This window comes from Malaclemys terrapin, chromosome 7 (genome assembly GCF_027887155.1).
Source record: "Malaclemys terrapin pileata isolate rMalTer1 chromosome 7, rMalTer1.hap1, whole genome shotgun sequence".
Taxonomy (NCBI): domain Eukaryota; kingdom Metazoa; phylum Chordata; order Testudines; family Emydidae; genus Malaclemys; species Malaclemys terrapin.
In genome coordinates this window covers 9,941,754-9,962,964 of record NC_071511.1, presented here as the reverse complement: position 1 = coordinate 9,962,964, position 21,211 = coordinate 9,941,754, and the positions used below count along the sequence as shown (strand labels likewise).

The 21,211-nt window shown below is 42.1% G+C and overlaps 1 protein-coding gene across 18 annotated transcripts in view; it reads left to right on the top strand.

The window, feature by feature from the left end:
- FOXP1 (forkhead box P1) overlaps positions 1-21,211 on the top strand; it is a 508,113-nt gene that overhangs the window by 343,641 nt on the left and 143,261 nt on the right. The window contains exon 1 of one of the 18 annotated variants that reach the window (XM_054033891.1): positions 5,670-5,771. The exons of 16 other annotated variants lie outside the window; for them this stretch is intronic. The gene's annotated coding sequence lies outside the window, so the exon portion shown is untranslated. Of the gene's footprint in view, positions 1-5,669; positions 5,808-21,211 lie in introns of those variants that run through there. One more of the 18 variants, XM_054033892.1, reaches the window with a different exon arrangement.

Here is a 21,211-nt window from a genome sequence, read left to right as displayed (position 1 = left end):
AAAGGCATAATTGACTTGGAAGAGCAGCTCATGAAGGAAACAATATTTAGTTGACAGTTTTCCTTGTACTCTCTGTTGACGTTTATGAGTTTACACTATGCTAAAGGAGTAATAAACACAATTTTCTTTCAATAACAGGAAAGAGTAGCTTCTAAAATACATTTGTGGAAAACAGATTTGTTCATTTCTTGAATAATATAAAATAATGTATTTCCAGTGCGGAGACATATAAAATTGTCAATTGAATTAAACTTTGGAAGGTGCATTTATAACCAGCCTTAGAGCATTAGAAGATATTAGGATGCAGATGAATCAAATCAATCTAATGAATATTTAAATTATATACAGATTTGGATAAATCATTTTCAAATCTGGGTGTTGGATTATTTGGTGGCCTTCTCTTCAATGGGAAAACTTGAAGAGAGCATGCAAATCTATTTGCAAAGGTGGGAAAATGCTAGTCTAAGAGCTCTTGTTAATGAAATCCTAATTCACGGTTTATCTCGGTAACTTTCCCGAAGTTATAAGCTTGAGAAAAGTTGAAAATACAGGATTGCAGTCTGTCAAAGTCTGAGTTGTTTCTGGAATGATATTTTTATTGAATTGACCTTGTCAAATAGCAAATTCTCTTTTAATACATCCAAGGGATCATGCAAAGGTATGATTAATCATGTCATCCACTTTAATTAATTTAAAGGCACACATGCGCTCAGGGCTAGCTTTAAGCCCCCACATTTCCAGCCTTAGTATGTTAATGCAAACTATTCTCTCGTTGGCTTGGAGAGAGTTAAACTTTTCACAGTTTTCTGCGATTGTTTGCAGTTCAGCCCCGTGCAACATAATGAAAGTTTTCGAGCCATCTGTTGTTAAGCTGGCGGTGAGCAAGGCCAGTATATCCAAACAAAGTGCTGGTCTGCTGTAAACTGAACCTGTCAGTTTAGCATAGCTTTGTTGACCTCCCCAATGTGCAGGGCAGCCTGTGGTACCAGGCGCTGGCTGTGTATATAGCTTAGAAGGGAACTGCTTGGGGGGACCATGTTTACTTTTTCCACTTAGTGTTCCTCCCACAGGCTTGAACTAGTTTATAGTAAATCTTTAAATTGACAGTTTTTTTTCTATTCTGAACTTTTTGGGTTACCGGGGGGGGGGGGGGGGGGAAGAATCAACCATTGCTGGTGTTTTGAACTTTTCAGAAAAGATTTCAAGAAAGAAAGGTGTGTATGAGTGTGATAGATATGTTCACAAATATCACAGCTTGCTTTCTGGGCTGCTATTGTCGTCTTTGTTCTGTATTATTTAAGATCAGTTACTCATTTGCTTCCGAGTTTTGGGACTAGTAGACAAGGTGGAGTAAGCAGTGAGTGCTCCTGTGTGTGTTGTCTTAATATGAAACTGATGGTGCAGCCAACAATATCTGGAACTGGCCTCCTTTGCCTTTTTTTGGTTTTGTTTTGGTGGGTAACATTTCCACTAGATGGTTTTATAGAATCTAAGACGTGTCTGACTAAAATCCCAGCGATCAAAGCTGGAAATGGCTGGAACCCTCATTCTTTTCTTTGTTTTGTTTTCTTTCTTGTGTAACATGTCAAGCTTGCCTGATTTTTGCATTCTCACCCCTGTCTCAATGCACTTGTTGTATCTTTCCTAGTCTCCTTGTTCCTCAAACTTTCTTCCCCTTTTTCTTCCTGAATGAATGTTTATTTTTTGTTTTTTGTCTAGGAGACAGCATATGACATTTTACCGTAAATCTTAATCCATGGTAAACAATTTGTGACCATGTTTGAAGGCTTGGCAACAAATCTCACTGGGGCTGAGACAAGAAAATAAGTGTTCCCTATCTCTGATGTTTGCTTTTTGGACTCCACCTACAGCAAATACCTTTGTGCTTTGACCTCTGCCAGAAGTACTTTTTCTACTTTATTTTCTATACTTCTGGCGTACGTGTGTGGTTTGGGGCCTCTTCAAGTACATTTTAGCTACCCAACCATTTTTGGAAAGCAGTCTTGTTTTCTGTGACCCAAATGCTGCAGCACTTCATCAGTAAGAATTTTATCGGAGTAAAGACCTGCATAATTTTGGCTTTGTTGTGTATACCAAACATACCTCTTGTGCCGTTACTAAAGTATGTCCTATTCTACCATTGTTAAATATATTGGAGCCAGTCAGTAACTTTAAATGGTATGTATCACATGTAGTGGAATCAGAAAATAAAGAAAGAACAATTAAAAGTCATTAAAAGCGGTTCTTTATTTAAAACATACTAGAGGGTTGGGAATTCCACAGTGAGGGGTATAATGTATACAGGACCAGTCACCAATCAATGATGTTTCAAGTTACATTCTGTCCCATATGTTTTAGGTGCAAGAAGTATGTCAGTGGTGAAAAACACTCAATTTAAAATTCAAATGACTGCACTTACTAGGAAATCCCATACAACCCTAATCTGTTTGTAAGGTGACTGACACAAAGTGCTTTTTGTTTTAAAGTAAAAGAAAATTCTTTCAGGATAGGGTTTCTGGTATAAATGTCAGGTGCAATGCAATGTGTGCTCACTAAAGAAGTCGAATAGATAACCTTGGCATTTAGGACATTGCCTTTTACAAAATGAAATTGTATTTTGTTTTTAAAAAGTAGGACTACATTAAGAGGTCACCTATTAGCTATGTTTTTGCTAGCTGTCTGAAACTCAGCTCTACTGTCTATTAAACTCAAACCACTATGTAAACATTCCTGTGTTGTTCCTGGTCTCTACAATGGCCAAGGGGATCAGGTTTCACCTGCCCGCACATCTTCAAGCAATTAGAGCAATTAGCTTGAAGCCATTTCACATTCAAGGTCTGCTGTGACATTCAAGTCCAGAAGAAGTCTGGAGGAAAGAAAAAAAACAAACCCAGAATATAGAATGGCCACTTTTCAAAACACATGAATAAATAATCCACTTTTTCTTTTTGTATTTACAGCTACTAAAGGATGCTGTTGTATGGGTTCTGAATATGTATGCAAAATTGTTGTTACCAAGAAAGCATCCTGATCATTTAAACTTGATAATGAAGTTTTGCCTATGTGTTGGGATGGGTAGGGAGGAGGACTAGCAACCTGACTCCAATGGTTATTGGTGTGAAATGATGTTGTCCTGGTCCTATGTATTGACCTCGGTTGCTTGTGGGACAAATTTTTCTTCTTATTTACGTGGGGATTTATATTTGATGTTAACATAGTAAAACTGCACTCATTCAGGTAAATGTATCCGTTACATTGACATTCAGCACTGAATTTAGTGATTCTAGCAGTAAGTCTTCAAAGCTGCTATTTTTTAAAAGGTTGGAGCAGATTAGTGGTGACCTTAAAAGATTAAACTAGTTCAGTTTAAAGATAAATAATCAGCCTTTAGCACATTAGATAGCTACATAAGCATGACAGAAGGTGACTTTCTTCCAACAGTTCTAGAATCCAGGAAGCATTTTTACATTTGTAACTTGGCTACACAGGACCAGTGCTTTGCAGAAAGCAAGACATAAACTGATTACAACACTTCAAATTGGTTAATGCAGTTTTAAATCCGCAGTTTTCCTGTTGGTTTATTATGCAGAAGAGGGTAATTTTAAAAGCTATGCCCACTGCAAAAGAAGATCTTGCTTTGCTGTCCCGGAGGGTGTTCTTAATCAGAAATAACCGCAGGCTAAATTATAATGTGGAATTCTGCTTCCCTTTAACCTACTGCCTGCTCATTCAATGTTTGCTAACAAACAGCTCTCAGTACAAAATTGTTTGAGAATTACTTTTTCATTATATGTGCTGACTTCAATTAAAATAAGAAGCTTTCTGGGGGTGGGGAATTGAAAATGTGTAGATTTCCTGGGAAAGTTTTAGCAATAGTTTTCTTACAAGTCTTCTCCAGTACTTAACTATAGACATGGTGGCACACGTCGTTCAGTTTAGAAATACCGGTTCATGAGATGATTTTATTTATAGTGGTGGGAAGGAGGACAGTTTAATGACAGTCGCGTAACTAGCCACTTTGAAGAACTAGAACTCTAAGACATGTGCAACCTGAAAGGGTGGATGTTTCAAAGGACGAAGTTACTCATCTCTTGAATACATGATTTCCACCAGCAAATCTCTAATTCTGCTTGTTACTTTATGGGCAAGCATGGATAACTATTCCATATGATAAACAGTGCTATTTTGAGTGGGGAAGTAAAGGCATGGTGGACTTTTTTATTTTATGTTCAGAAACGCTTAATTAAAATGTACAGTTGGGAAATTAATTGGCAAGTTTAAGGTGAGAATTACTGAGCTAGTAAAAGACTCGTTGCACGACACCCGTTTTCTCCCTTAAGTTTACAGGCTGGAGCGGAAACGTGGTACTTCGAAAGGAGGTGATGCCTCTGTAAAGCAGATCTTTCCAATTTTTTTTTTTCTAGACTAGTCTTCTGTTTCTATGATCTGCCTTTTGAACTGTTTTTGTGGCTGATCAGTTCCACCTAATATGTCTCTTGATTTCTGCTATTGTAATACTCAGACAACATGCTGTTCTCTTCATTTTTATAAGCTTTAGATGCTCCTGCCTGTCATACTCTGGCGGTTTATCTTCAGCGTCTGGATTTGCTTTCAGACTTGCATGTCTATCAAGCTGCTGTTGCTTTGAATGTGAGATCAAAAGAAGATGAATTCCAGTAAAAAAATTTCCTTGTATGAAGAAAAGATTGGGGCCTATGTAAACATCCCACTGACAGCTCCCAATGAGTTATTTTAGCAGAGCATTAGCACCCAGAATGACAGACAGTCCAAGACTACATGCTAAATAACAAATCAGTCCCTTCAGCAGCAGCACGTTGCCACAACAGCAATACATTTTCTAAAGGAATCCTGTTCCTCTTTTTATTGAATATGGCTGTTCGACTGTTCATCTCTTTTCAAGCTGCCTTACAGTGCCAGCCCTAGTTTACTTTTCTTGACAATATCTGTATCATGTCACCAACATGACAGAAGACAGGACTTTTGATAATTGGGGTGAGAGACAGTCAGTGAGTCATCATGAGTTAAATAGGTAGTTTGTTTTAGTGAGTGAAAGGAAAATGTAAAGAAGAAAAAGCATCTGCTAGAATATTGAATGCATACTCCTAAGATGTTAGATCCAAAGGGTTTGGGGGGAGGCGTTGTGTCTTTTGTTGTTGTTGTTGTTTGTTGTTTTTAACAAATCAAGCAGCTTGAAAAATAGCCATGAAGTCTGGCCAACCCTAAAAGACAATTTTAGACATAAATGTATACCACTGCAGAAAGTACGAAAGTCTAGCTGGACTGAAACTATATGTAAATATGAATTTGCCTAGCTGCATGAATGAACTAAATTTTTGCTGCTGTTTGGTCTAGTTCGGGGCATAATTCATTCTGTGTGTTCCTGCGTATAGACAGGGTGCTTTTAATAAAGCAGAATTAATAGATTTTTGTTGTTGTTGTGATGTTAAATACAACTTTGAAATTACCTGCAAGCGCTTGCTGATCTTTCAACTTTGCAAGTGAAGAATTACTTAAGGAATTCTTGTGGTTTCTTTGTCATTTAATAAAAGCAGACGTTGCTACTGTGGAGGCAAACCTCCCGTTGTTGCCTACAAAGGGCAGTGCTCCAGTGTGTTTTCCCTTCAGTGTGCGCTTCGGCAGCACAGCACTTCCTGTTTATTCAAACATCTTTTTACCATTCTTCAACCCCCGCTTCACAGAAACAGCCAGAACACATCTACAGCAAGAAGACGGAAATCTAAAGGCAGACAGTAAGAGCTTACTCTGTTAAACTCTTCATTTTCTCTGTAAGTGTTCAGAGAAAAGGAACACGTAGCTTGGGTTGAACTTTTAACTTGCTATCTTCCTCTGTGGAGGTATTCTTGCAATGTAGGAAAAATTCATAGCCTAGGTTTTTAGAGCAAAATAAGATGATTCAGTTTGTTTACTGCCTTGTTGGCCACGAACGGGTATTTTTTAACAGATTTTTAAAGAGATCTGGCTAGTTCTAACTCCTCTTTTGGTGCACTGTCGCTTTCAAATATATGTCTGAAGCTTAAGCAGTTGTGTTGTCATTAACCTTATGGGGGCTGACTTTAGCTTAGAATCTATGTATGCTCGTTACGTTTTGTGTGTTTTCCTAACATTTTCACAAGTCAAAAAAGTCAAGAGAGCAAAAGAGAGACTCAGTCTGTGTCTGCAGAAATGTTTCTTTTTGTCTTCCCCAAATTGTTTGCTCTGTCACCATTTGTGAACCAGTCTTGCTAATATTTGTACCAATTTCATGCTAATAAAGATCAGGCTGCTGAAACAAGCATGGCTATTATCTCATTCATATTACTATTGTTTAGACTGGTGATATTACAAAAGAAAAGGGAAACCATGCTCACTTTTGGGGACGGTTGTTAACTTTCATGTGAGGGGCTTTCTCTCCAGATCTTCAGTGTTAATGATTAGGGTATCTGTGCATCTCAGCACTTTTTCAAAGATAGCATTGATTCTCTGTGTAATCTGCGTTTATAACATGTATGTTGTTTATCCTGTCTGTTCAACTGACTGACTTAATAAAGTATTCAATATTTCCTTGATATTCTCCCCTCTCCCTTGAAAGTCCACCAAAATAAATAGGTAACTTTTTTATGTGATCATTTATGGCATTTGTATACTGGCTATAAAACATAAGAGGAAATGGAAAATACGTAGCCTGACCTATGGAGAAAATCCATCCTCACTGGGGCTTTTTCTGCCTCTGTGAGGTCCTAATACACTTCAAAATTTCAAACTGTAAACTCCCATCTTCCTAGAAAAAAGAGCAAGGGAGAGAAATTGAGCTTGTATTCAGCCAAACCACAAGTACAACAAACATATTTTCTAAAATATATTGCTAGGCTGGCTTTTGAATGTTCAGAAGTTGTTCTACTTTGCAGGGGGAAATGGTATTTGCAACTGCCTTAAGGACAATTTGTTTAACAGTAGGAGTAATTGCATGGGGAAAATGGAAAGAGTGACTGAAGTTATTTACTCAGATGTTAGTGTAGGTGTGGGGCAGAAAACTCACTGTGGGAACAGTGGGCTGCTTTTCTTGGTATCTTAGTCTATTTGATGACCATCAAATTTCCCAGCTCGCTGGTTTTGTTTTTTCTGGATGGCATGTTTGATTATTTATCAGAAGGGAAAGGGAGTAGCTGAAGCAAATAAACATGTGACCAAGCTGTGTTTTGTTTTCCACTCAGGAGGCCATGCCCTTTAACAGATATACAGAAAATAATAAGGGTATTGTTTTATGATAAAAGGAAATTGTGTATGTCATTTTTTAGCAAGTCACTTAACCCTTCGTGATCTGTGGCCTCCACCTTCTAAAAGCTCACAAGGTTTGCACCTGGGAGTTAATCCGCTGTTTTTTATGTTTTTGTCAGTGGAATATTACCACAGATTATTTGGTAATCCATTTGGATTTGGTAGATTTATTACATAGTCATTTCTGCTTCAGCATATCCATAGATGATTTTTTTTGTCATTATAGTTAGGTGATTGACTAGATCAGAACCACTTGCAGTTTTGTGGAAGGATGGATGTTGACTTTTGAGCAAAATATTGACAGCACTGTTAGCTGTTCTGATATTGCTTCATCCACTGTTAGTGTGGAGTTACAACAGTGCTAAATCCATTTCAGACACTCTCTCTTTAACACAATTCTTATTAATATCATCATGGACAGTATGTGGCTTCTAATGAGCATTTTAGAGAATGTTGACTAGATCTTCTGTGAATGCCTTGCTGAAATAGCTCCCACCTGGGCAGAACCAGTGCAAGGAAGTTTCACGCCCTAGGCAAAACTTCCACCTTGCGCCCTCCACCCACCCAGCTAATCCTGCCCCCCGCCTCCCCGCGGCAGCTAACCAGGCCCCCCCCACCAGAGGAGCGCCCCCCCCATGGCAACTAACCCCCCCCCACCCCAGCTCACCTCCATTCCGCCTCCTCTGCTGAGCACGCCGGTGCCACTCTAATTCTCCTGCCCTCCCAGTCTCACGACGCCAATTGGAGGAGAATTAGAGCGGGGGCTGTGTACTCAGCGGAGGAGGCAGAGTGGAGGTGATCTGGGGCGGGGAGCGGTTCCCCTGTGCGTGTCTCCTCCCGCCCCCTCCCCCGTTACTGTGGGCGGCCCTCCCCACGCTCCAGCTTACCTCCACTCCACCTCCTTGCCTGAACGGGCATTTAGGCGCCCTCAACCACTAGGCACTCTAGGTGGCCGCCTAGTTTGCCTAGTGGTTGCACCAGCCCTGCACCTGGGCCACTTACAAACAGCCTTCCAGAATGCAAGTGATACCCTGAGTGCCTGTGTGTAACTGTAGCCTGCCAGTTGCAACCTGCCTCTCACCAGCCTTGGTTATACTGTAGGGTGACCCCAACATATCCCCAGTCCTGGCTTTCCCCCCAGAAATGCGTGTCCTGTACTGCCCAGCCCTCTTCTGGACAGTACAAATATTTTAAATCCATTATTCTTTGAAGGGGATAATATATCATTTTATAATCTTAAATTAGTTACCCTGACACTTCATTTTAAACACACTGGATTAGTAAAATAAAGTTTATTAACTACAAAGAGAGATCTTTTAAGTGAGTACAAGCAATGAGGCATAAAAGTCAGAAATGGTTACAAGAACAATAAAGATAAAATGTTTACTAGTGCCTAACTTAACAAACTATTAGATTCAAGCAACATTTCTCACCACATGCTTCCAGCAAGATTATTGACCAAACTCTTCAGATCAGGACTCTTCTCCTCCCCCGCCCCGCCCCCTGAGTCCAGTGGATGTTTTCCTTTATCATCTTAGGTGCGATGCCAGAAACAGACTGGGCAGGGGGAAGTGTTTAGGGTGTTTGCCCTGCTTTTTATAATCTCAGTCCCTCTTTTGAAAAACATTTCTGTCTGGGAGCTCAGAGACAGAGTCTGTGTGGAAGTATGTTCTCTGCTGTTTTTCCCCACCTTTTTGAGTTTTCTTTGTTTTGCCTTCCTGCTTGATGACTCTGTTTACTGCTTAAATGCAAATTAAGGCAAACATACACTCGTTTGTTCAAGATAGGCCTCTTTGACCAGTTTGGTGCTACATGAGTTTCTAACATCATACAGGAAAATCCTGTAACATCATGTACAATATTTCTACACCTATTTTATCAGGACAATACTGACCATAAAATTATGAGTTTTCAAATGATATCTTACAAAGCATATCTTTTACAAAGATTGTTACAGTAGTGTGTAGGGTGTGCATTCAGGGCTTTATTCCATCACAATGACATTTGTGTGAAAGGAAACTGAGATAGTTTGTTTCGCATTGTGCAGGTAGGTATAAATTTAATAGAGTGACTTGCTTTCAGAATCTCTCTTTGTCTCTTAGAATTGCATGTCAGTTCGTGTGTTTATTAGCTCCCCTAGTCTGTAATACTAAGTGACTTGCTACTGTACCTTAGGTGTATTATCTAGGGTAAGGGTCATTCTTTTTGACAAGGACCTAGATTATGGTCAAAAAAGAAAAAAATGTATGATTCTTTGAAGTTGCATAAAGAACTGGGTCCTGAGGAAGGACTTGAGTTAGGACAAGGTAGTGACTTTATGAAACTAGTTTGATAGGTTATTTCTTGCTTAATGGGCTTGGTTGGGAGCACAAAGAAGTTTGTGTGGGAAATGGACAAACAGGCAGTAGAGCCTGGCATTGTAGGTTTAGTATAGGGGGCAGAAGATGACATGGAAGAACACAAGAGCAGATGAGTAGAGAGGGGCTAGGTCATGAAGAACCTATATAAAGTAAGAACCAAAAGCTTGAATTTGATGCAGTGGAGAAGGGGGAGCTAGCAGAGGGTCTCAGAGGGCCCATGGTATAGTCAGAACAACCGGTCAGGAAAATGTTCTTAGCATTAGAGTTTTGAATGGGCCCCGAGGAAGGAGAGACGGGGAGGGGAGAGAGCTAGAGGGTGCTATACTCGAGATGGGAGATTGAGAGTGTTAGATATGTGGACAAAGACAAAAGGCCATATCTTAGTGATGTAATGGAGCACACTTCAAACACAACCACGATTTGTGGATCTCGATGGAGAGCAGAGTTAAATATGACAGTCAGGCTATGGGCCTGAGTAACAGGGAGTATGGTGGTGTCAACAGTGCAGAGAGTGTAAGGGAACATAGGAATTGGCATACCAGGTTGGACCAGTGGTCCGTTTGGTTCAGTATCCCATCTCTGGTCATAGCTATTACCGGATGATTAAGAGGAAAATGCAAGAAGCCTCAAGACAGAGAATTATGAAATAATCTGCCCATCACGTAAGTTTCTTCCTGACCTCTGACGTTTAGAGGTTGACTGATGCCCTGAAGCATGAGGGTCCGAACCCTCTTTTATTTTGATCTTTTTCTGGTGTGGCTGTGGATGTTCTCGTTATTATCTGTCCAACTGTCTAATCCTTTTTGGAATGCTACTGCACTCTTGGCATTGGCGGTAGCTTGTAAAAGTAAGTCCCAAAGGATAACTGAATTGCATATTAAAATTAATAAGTAAATAAATAAAACTGATCAAGGGATTTTTTAAATTTCTTGCAAGCCAGCTTCATTGAATGTCTCCCTTCTATATCTGCTTTACCATTTAAAAAAAATAAGGTTACTAGAACTGAACACACTGTTCTAGGTTAGCGTGTGCCACTGAGTTGTAAAATGGCATTGTAATATTAGCAGTATTATTTTCCATCACATTATTTATAGATCCTAACATTTTGTTGGCTTTTTGACCCCCTGCTGTGCACTGAATAGTGGTTGCGTTGCGATGTCCACAGTGATGGTGAAGTCTTGTTCCTGAGTGGTTACAGATAATTCAGAACTCAATAATGTATACGTGTAGTTAACATTATTCCATCCAATATTCGGTGCCTTTCAATTGTTAACAGAGGGTCCCATGGAAGTTCCTACAGTTTTCCCAAGTCTCAACTAACCTAAATAATTGTCTCTCACATGCAGATTTTGCCACTATGCTTTCCATCCCCAGATAATGACCGAATTTATAAAAACAGGGTTGGTGTTAGTACAGAACTTATGGCTGTTGACACTTTCGCTGTGTTGAAAATTGGGTTTTTATTCCATGAGCCACTGAATGCAATTTTGCCCTCTAATGTTTCGGAATGAGGATTAAAAATATATTTAAAATATCTTGGCTACGTAATGGAAACATGCAAGCAGCCCTGCACAATATACAGTTTATATCATATCCACAGAAAGGCAGTGTCCACTCGTACAGGACCTCTTCTTGGATATGAGAATTTCCTTGACTTCTGATGCCCAAAAAGAACCTGCAGTGGTGGGTCCGCCATATATTCAATCGTCTGATTCACTTTGGATAAACATGCAGAAGTTCAGAAGCTGATCCAAGCTATCTGTTCCCCTTGTGCCTGCAAAACCAGTCTGGACATCTCATAAGATTTTTTTCATCCTTCAAACAGTTCAGTTTGGGTTCAGTTTGCATTATGAGCTGAGGCCCGTGTCGGGTAGCTTTCATTCTATCAGGATGTGTTCGCCCAACCCTCCTTTGTATAGGCCACAAACATTCTGGGCCTTGCCATGCCAATATAAAGGTACATTTTTCTTTATCAAGTTGCTCTGGCGAGTCTTGATGGTGATTCTTTGAAATAAAAGAGAGAAGTGTGGAACAAACCCCATTACTGCATGTTACTTTGTAAGAGGGCCACAGAAGATTTCAGACATGACTAGAGAGTAGAATTTTCCTAGCCTTTGTTGCGACCATCGCTGATCCTAGATTCACTGGTACCTTTGGCATAACTGGATTGACCCGGCATCCCATCCTCTCTTGCTTCCTGTCTGCCGCCTTTCTTTCACTTCTCAGCATTTATGGAAAGGTCAAGAACCACCCTCCTCTCCTCAGCTGCAGACTTTCATAGTTTTTGAGCTTTCATAGTTTCTGACTTTCATAGTTTCCTGCATACCTGGCAACATCTGAAAATGACAAACAGAGTTGTGTGGAGCCAAATCCGTGTCTCTTCTAAATGCTAGAAAGGCCTTCTTGAAGCCAAAGTGGCATGGTTCTACTTTGCAGGGACAGGCTCAGCAAGGGATTCCAATGTGGCCATGAGCATCAGGATTTAGGGCAGGGATGATGAATCTGCCATTTCTCTTTGCCCAGAAATGGCACAAGCACTACAGAAGATACTCCAATGCAGATGACAGAATGGCAGCTCTGGAGTGACTCCGCTGCCATTCTCTGGTGTTGGAAGGAAGGATTCTTATTTCCTCTGCTGTACTTCCCCTTATTTCTCAAGAGAGATGCCTCAGCACACAGCTGTGCCCTTGGGGAAGGATTTGGGCCTGTGGGAGAAAAATGTAACATATTTTTTTCCTCTCCATTGACCTACATTGAGCTAGGAAATATTTCAAAGGGGCACAAAGTGGTGAAAATTATAAATACTTTGGTAAAAAATGAATGTGTATAAACGTATAATGGTCCCTGTATTGCTCCAGCAAAGAAATCACTCAGGAAGTGTGTGGCTACATCCATCTGCCTAAGCCAGGCTGTCAGGTCCAGCCAATCACCATTTTATTTAACAAATTAATTTTTATCAAAGCTTTTCCTTCCACCCAGCACCAATATACAGAGTTGACCAATGTCCCGTTGGTAAACGCTAGCCTTCCAGAGACAACTGTACTGCAACAAATGGGGGGAGGACAGGTGAAGAGTGGACAGGCGGGAGATATGGGCAGGAAGGGTAGCAAAGAACAGGGGTTAACTGAGGAAGAAAAGCAAGACTGGGAAGAAAAATCGGAGGTAGGGTACAAGATATGGAGAAAAGGGGGTGGAAAGGAGAGAGGTGCCACTGCATGTTTTCCTGGTCCGGAAGGGGTTGAAAGCACTGGCTTAAGACGAGCGGAGGAATCAGACATTGGAAGAAAACACCTGCTTCTCTTTGCATCTTCTGTATTTTACTTACCTTTGGGCGCCTCTTGTTTTTGGTTCCTTTCCAATTTGGGAGCTGGTTCTGCTCACCTCCCCTTGCTCTGCTCCTCCCAGAGGAAGAGCACCAGGTGCTGCTGCTCCTTTGCACCTTTTTGCAATCTGTTCCCCCTCACTCTCCATACGTTGTTCTTATCCTCAGCTTCTCCAAGGTGCAATGCTGCTACACTCCAGCATGTAAGTTCACTCTGCCTGCCTGTCTCCCACCCCTCTGCGCGTCCCCACTTGCTGCTCCAAGAGGAAAGGTGCAGTAAGGGGAGGAGCACAAGAAAGACGAGAGTGAGTGAAATTAACCGACCCTGAAACTATAGTGTATCGAGACTTCAGGGCTTGGTGATTGCATTTTGCTATTCCAGTCCCAGGAGCTGAGGAACAGAGCACTGTGTTGGGAGCTGCGAAAGAGGACACAATTGACAAATACTGGCTGAATCTGACCCCTCCTCCTGTGTTTGAGAACTAACAGCACTTCCCAGGCATGACTGAATGGAAGCAAGAAAACCTGTAGGATTTCCACTGAAAAGGAGTGGTTTGGAACTGGCCTGTTCAGCTGCCATTCCAATATTACCTAACTTAGCCTATACCTGAGGCCTCTAAAATGTTGTTAAACTTGAAGAAAACTGGATGATAAGAAATCTACATGTCTGATACTGAAGAACCTTTTTGTGCCTGAAACACTGCAGGGATTTTTTAAAAGGGTCTAATTGTGTGAAAACATGACTTCATGTTATTCTTGCAAGGGCAGGGAGTAATGTCTCACATCTGGAAGTCTGGGTTGGGGTAATATTCTCTTTCCAGGCATGGTCTTGGTTTCTTGTTCTTTTTTTTTTTTTTTTTTAAAGGGTATAATTAAAATCACAGTAAGGCGGTGATACTGGCAAAGAGGTAGCTTCCTGCTTCTGCTACCCATGCTCCACAGACTGCCATGTTACCAGCCCTGATTACTAGTAACGTGCTGCTTAGATGCTACCGTCTCTCCCCTCATAGAGGAGGTTTTCTCAAACTATGAGCCCTAGGCTTATTGATGGGCATATCTCTCCACCTGCCTAGGCCCACACTTGGGGTGCAACCTGTGGCAAAGTCCCAAAAGAAAGGACATAAAAGATGATTCATGCAGGAGTTGAAAAGCACATAGGGATTTTGTTCTGTATTGTAAATAGCTCGTTCTGTCACCTGTGTTACGTGATTCTGTATTTCTGATGTAAATAACTGTCAACCATAAAAAAATGAGCAGGGGCACAAAATGTACGTGAAACATATAGGTAGCACTGCAACTATATCAAGTGATGTCCCCTGGAACGAGGGGTATTTGAGGCATGTGACGGTTGAGCATGACTAGGGTCTGCATGCGGCCTAAAACTCTTGTCCATCTTTTTATTTAGACCTTTGACAGTCAGCAAATTCTAATTCTTGATTCCCTGTGTAAATCTTTCAGCCTGTACTAAAGGGTCACTCTCATGCTTTCATAGATTTGTAAAGGCCTGTCCAATCAACTAGTCTGCCCTCCTTTATATCTATGCTTGGCAGAACTGGGTTTTTTAAATAATTTTGACAGATATCAGTGTTTATTTTTAAGCATTTTTTCAGTTTTATCTATTTAAGTTTTCACAGTTGTGGGAAATTACGGGAGGTCAGACAATCGCTATTTAATGATAGTAGATGTTGAGATTCAGGAAGTTAAAGTTTTATAACTGTTAACACACAAACTGTCAATATAACATGTCAAAATGTAAAGTAAAATCCTTAAATCAAGCTCCGATACAGTTCTCAAGCAAGTTCTCATGTACTTTCTTACATTACCTGTCTGTAAATTTCAGTTATTACCAACGGAAATATTTTCCTTGTTCTGTCTGTGTATAGTGAAATAGACGTTTTCATTTACTGATACAGTTACATTTACTGAGAAATATCTAATCCTTCCAAGCCTGTTCATATCATAGGCCATTATTTTTCACCCCGTTAGCCCTGTATTGAGCTGCTGGTACTCAGCAGGGTTTCCCCTGCAGTAACCACTCCTGCTCAGAGGGGGTTTTAGTGCTAGCTCTGAGTGCAGAGAGACTTTACATCCTCTGCTGTTAATATTCCCTTTCTTCTTCCCTCCCTGCCCCATGGCCCCCAGTGGTGCCCAGGTAGCTTGGAGCCATATGCTGAGAAGAAGAGGAGGTGGTTGCTGTCTGCCTCAGGGCTGGAGGCTCAAACAGGAGAAGATTGGGAAGGTAGATTAGGGCTATGCAGGCTTCCCTTGAGCCATTATTTCCTTTCCTCGTACAGTCCCCCTTGAGCCCTTTACCTGCTCATACTAGGCCCATGGGCCCCTGTTTCCCAGGGGTTCACATGTCACTCTCCAGTTTGTCTGGGTCAGCCTTGCTGCAGCTGGAAAAGCTTTGGGGAGAGAAACAAGCTGGAGCGTGTTAGGTCCAGCTACTAGAACTGTATATCCTTTAGTAGTCGGGTGTTTCATTACCAGCAGATCGATGTGAATATTGAGAACCTGGACGGTGAGGCTGGAGCTTATTTGCTTTGATAAAAATAGGGTCTGATGGAAAAACAGCTTGAGAGCCAATGCCATAGTATATTGGCTTCAATGGAGGAACAATTAACAAGAGGCTCCGTAGGGCTGGACGTTGTAATTATATTTCCAATGTACAGTTCCTGTAAAGATTGTACATGGCACTGTAAATTTACATGGCCCTTCTGTGGGTAAAACCTTTTTTTTTACCTTCTCCTCCCTCTTCTCCCCTTTTCCCCCCAATGTTTCCCATCCTTTAATCCCCTTCTCAGATTAGCAGCTGCTGGTTTTCTGAAGTCATTGGAGTTTCTCCAGATTTATATTCGGAGCAAAATGTTGCCCCCCCCCCCCAGTCTTGTGTTTATGACTTTAAAATGATTGTGGAAATTGAAAGATTGAGTTGCTCGTAATGGAAGCGTTCAGTTACAGCAACAATTTTTAAAGCTGTAGGAGAATGGGTGTCCTGGGCAAACAACTGAGTAATTGCATTCTACCTAACTTGGCCAAAAAAAACCCCAAACCTGTCCTGATAACCTCAAAGGGATACGTTGAATTGGTTGGGAAGTGTTAAATGGCTGATGCCTTCCATCCCGTCGGTTGTGCTTCAGTGGTGAGTGCAGTGTGTCTCCCTTATATCCTTTATAAATGGAGCATTGGGAGCGTTGGATGAAAGATGCTGTATCAGCATTATGTTGAAGTCAATGGTAAAACTCTCACTGGATTCAATGACGGCAAGATTTGGGCACTTACCATGTTGTTTCTTTTGACAATGTCCCTGAAATACAGGATTTAATTGTCTTTCTAGCCATAGAAACAGACTCTCCCTGACAACTGCACACTTACAAAAGAGCATGCTTGCTGCTTGTTTGGGGTCTGTGTGAAATGAGCTTGGTGGGCTCCGTCTACTTTCTAGCAAAGAAGCAACCATGTCACCAAAGCTGTTCTCACAGCTGGCAGTTAGTGGTATCAGCACCGCTGCTTCCAGTCTTGGCAGAAGCAAGTATCAAATGGGGTAAGGGAACTACCCTCTCATGCCCCGTTCAACCAAGCAAGAACAAGGCAGGTGAGCAGAGCCGCAAGGAGAAGGTAGCTGTGTAATAATCTCATGGATTGGTAAAGGGCTTTAGTCTCCATTGCAGACAGTCTAGCACCTATCAGCACTGAATTCATATATAAATAAAAGCATGCCTTCTTATACAGGATATTGTATTCAAATACAGTCTTGATTGTGAATCTTTGTGCTGATGATGGCTGAGGGACTGAATTTGCTGTCAAATTAATTTCTCCTTATACCCTGGCTTGAAGTATTTTTATGGTGCTGGCAGCCACACCAGGTTTCCCAAGCTGATCTGTAAATCGCAGCCTTGCACAGGAGTGGTTATTGTGTCTACGGGAAAAGAGGTGATCCAGAACTGAGCTGGTACTGAAACGCTTTCTCTCTCGAGCAGCGATTGTCGGATTGTATTAAATGATGAGTGCTGGTGTAATGATGGTTTCTGTCCACTGGGGTTGAATTGAGATCAGCAAATTAATTTCAAAAGGTGTACTGCAAATGGGCTTGACATAGCTTCTGCAGGAGGCTTTCCTTACTAAGCTAACCATCTCTTTCTTTTACACACCCCTCTTCCTCTTCCCCACAGGTGTGATGACTGTGGATTAGCCTTGAAAATGACATAGCCAAGGGGGGGGAGGCTGATCTCAGGTGGGGGCGGAGAAATTTGAGAAAAAATTAGAGGAAGACCAAGTGACGGGGAAGAAGCAGTACTGCTGAAGACCTAATGGTGACTTGGTGCAACTTGGCAGTAAGCACCGTACCTGGGAGCTGTTCCTCCCCACAAGCAAATTTCCACATTTTAGTGGCAGGATTATCTGTTGTTTGACTTAATAAGCAAAAGAGCCAAATCACGAAGGAGAAGATACGGAAAATGCTGTTTGGTACTGCATTCCTCTGGGCTGTCTTAGTTCCCACTGCTTGCCCCAGTGCTGCCCCATCACTGTGTGTTTGTTGCTCTCTGGTATGATCTCTTCCCTCCTCCCTTTGTTGCTTCTTCCCTCTCACATGTTCTCTGTGGCTCTCTTCTGCAACTCACCTGCTGCTCTCCCCCTTTGCTTCCCCAACCTGATTTGTGTGCTTCTCTTCTGCTCTCTCCCTATACCGATCTCTCCTTGTGGGGTTGCTCTGAACCTCTTTCACCCCCTGCCTCGACACCACCAGTTCTCAGTGCTGGTAGCAGGGCAGGGTGGGGGTGGGGAGTTCTCCTGGCTCCCTGCTGCTGCTTGTGAAGGGACAGCAAAGAGCTGTATGAAGTAATCAGAGGGTCAGCTCTGCCCTCACTCAGTTGCATGGATCTCAGCAGCTGGAGAGGGTAGGGAAGGAGTCCAGCCTGCTGAGCAAGGGTTTGGTTCTGTCCTTGCTCAAGTAGGGTGACCAGATGTCCTGATTTTATAAGGACAGTCCCAGTGATCAGGGTTTTTGTCTTATATAGGCACCTATTACCCCCCGACACCCATTGTCCCAATTTTTCACACTTGCTATCTGGTCACCTATGCTCAGGTCTTCACCACTTAGGCACATGACTGGGGTATGGGAATGGAGTAGCGTTGCCAAACCTCCAGGATTGCGTTGGAGTCTACAGGAATTAAAGGTTAATCTTTAATTAAAGATTATGTCGTGTGATGAAACCTCCAGGAATACGTCCAACCTGAATTGGCAACCCTAGAATGGAGAGCTGCTTTTCAGCTGCTCCCTACCCTCATAGTCTACCTGACCAGCTAATTGACCAAAGCACTGAGCTTGGGTCAGGCAGTGCGTAGCTGTCCAGCTTTGGGGCAGGGCTGTTCCACTTGGAGAGAGCAGCTTTAAGGCTTCATGATCACAGCAATCATCCGTCTGGCTGCAGAGAGTTTCACAGCCAGCTCGAGTAGAAACCAGTCGTTTCTTGCACGGCTAGTTGTTCTGGGGATCTTCAAAAATTTCTGGCAGCCAGTTTTAGTTGTGCAACCTCTCAGCTGCCAGAACGGATAGAATATGATCATATCACATGAAATGCATGCAAGGTCTGCTATAGCAACTGTATTTCAAAGAGACAACACATATGGTGGCTGGTTCTTTTTGGAATAATATCTATAAGCTGAAGATGTTTTATTCAAAAAGGCTGTAGCTTGAAAGGTTATGGATGTGCTGATTGTTTGATATATGTTTAAAGAGAGGCTCCTGTGTGGGGGGTTTTTTCTTTCTTTCTTTTTTTTTTTTTTTTTTGGCCTATTGAATCTAATTACTGGGAACTAAAATGATCATTTGATTGCACATTTATCTGGAATTATTCTTCTGCAGAGCCAGTCTTAATAATGTATAATAATATGTTGCACTTGTACTGTATGGCATTTCTTGTCTGAGAAAGTCAGAGCGCTTTACCAAGTATTCATTAATTAAATAAGCCGCACAACACCCCTGTTAAGTAGGTGAGTATTCTTTGTCCATCCCCATAAACCATGTAGGAATCTGTTTGCTGCTCCTGACCCACCCTTTGAGGCATTTTAACTACTAACCAGGTTAATTAAATAGAAATAACTCGACTTGGAGGAATTCATTTATTAAATATAATTGCAAAGCATAATATTGATTAATTTTAAGCATTTAAATTTTTTTATCAATTTAAATTTTCACGGTTGCCCAAGATTAAGGGATCTAAGCATTTTTCTGTGTGTATTGATTTACATTTTCACAGTTGTGGGGAATTATGTGGGGGTTAGATAATTATTTAACCACTGTAGATGTTGGGATTCAAAAAGCTAAAGCTATATAACTATTAAACACAAATTGTCAACATCACATGTCAAAATACATAAAGTAAATGCCCCTAAATCAAACTCTAATAAGTTCTCCAGCTGCATTTTTCTTACTTTGTCTATCTGTAAATTTTGATTCTCATCAATGGAAATATTATTTTCCTTGTTTTATGAGTATGGTGAAATTGACGTTTATTAACATTTACAGCTAAAAATCTAATCAGTTGAAGCCTAAAAATAATATTTTGTCTTCACTATACATAGCAAGTTCCACAGAAAGATCTCCCAGTCGTTCCTGCTGGATTTTATTAATTCATGGCCAATAGAATCTTTCTGTCCTATAGGCTGAACTACCGGAGTAGTCCTTGCACATGTACACGTGTGCGCACACACACAATTTCTTTGAAGATATGATTTGTGTGCATAGTTGACAGCTTCTCACGCTCCTTGCACCCTTTAAGGATCACAGGACTCAGCTACACATGCATGTCAAAATGCCATTTTTTCCGTGTGTGGCAGGTGCACTGAGCTTTGAATAGCTATCCCTAAATTTAGAATCTGATTTTACGTTTACTTTTATCCCGCCAATCTCTGCTGGAAATCACAGCCACATTTAAAATCTTACCGATCTGACGAAGACGTGTTATTAAAGCGCGTATTGAAAACAATGCTATCAAGGGGAATGAAGGCAGGATATGAGGGGAGGGTCTCCTCCATAGTGCGCTGGCAAGTCAGCCATTAAACAAAGGCACAGCAAAACTCTCAGCACTCCAGGAGCCCAATTCTTCAAGGTGCTGAGTGTTTCCCGAAATCCAATGTGTACCTTCCTCTCCCACTGAAATCAAGGGCAGGAGCCAGAGAAAGGAGAAGAGACAAAATCCCTAGCTGCACTCAGTAAGCACTCGGTGCTGATGAAGCAGGAGGAAGCTGTTTGTGCCTCCCCTGTCTTGAGCCTTTTTCTCTGCCGCTCACAGCATGGTTTAGAGCAGTGGTTCTCAACCTTTTGGAGCTCGGGACCTATTTGTAAATGTCAGTGTCCTGTCACGACCCAGTAAATAGTCTGGGGATGGAGGCCCTGGGGTGATTTCGGTCTAATCCTGCCCCCCGGAGGGGGTTGGGTCCTGCCCAGCACTCACCCCACAGTGGTGGCTCCTGCAGTTCCTGTGCTGTGGGGCTGGCTGAATGTGGCTCTGGGCGTTGCAACCTCTGGGGTTGCATTGCTGCTCAGGTTAAGGCCCACCCCCTGATTGGACTAAATTTCTGTGAGTGGAGCAGACTCATGGGGTTGCAGTGCCACTCACTTAGATTAGGCCTACCCAGACTCCTGTCGTCATGACGGCTGGGCTGAACCTGAGCGGTGCTGGGACCCCAGAGGTTGCAGTGCCTGGAGCTGGGAGGCGAGTCCAGCCAGCGCTGTGGGATGGGAGCCGCAGGAAAGGCCACGAGACCCTTTGAAACATTCTGGCAACCTAATATTGGGTCCCGACCCATGGATGGAGAAACCGAGCAACCCCATGGACTAATTTACCAGCGGTTGATTGCTGTAGTGCAGTGGTGCTACAACCAACATTCCCTTCCTCACCGCTTCAGTGCTGGGAACAGGAGGGAGAGATGTTAGAACAGGCCTCACTGGCTGTTTGCCACCTGGGGGTTCACTCCCTCCAGGGAAACCCCCACGGGCCAGCTTCAATGACTGTCAGGCCCCTTTATGATGCAAGGCTTTGGTCCTGAAGGTGTGGGTTTAAAAGAGAGTAACATCTTGCTGTTTGAGGGCACCATCCTGTGCGGTGCTCAGCTTCCGCGGGAGCCCCTTTGAAGTCAGTGGGTCTCTTCACGTAGAAATTTGCCTCATCGTCAAGCAGTTCCCAGCTGATCTAGGAACTATGCTGTACATTTAACACTTTACGCGTAG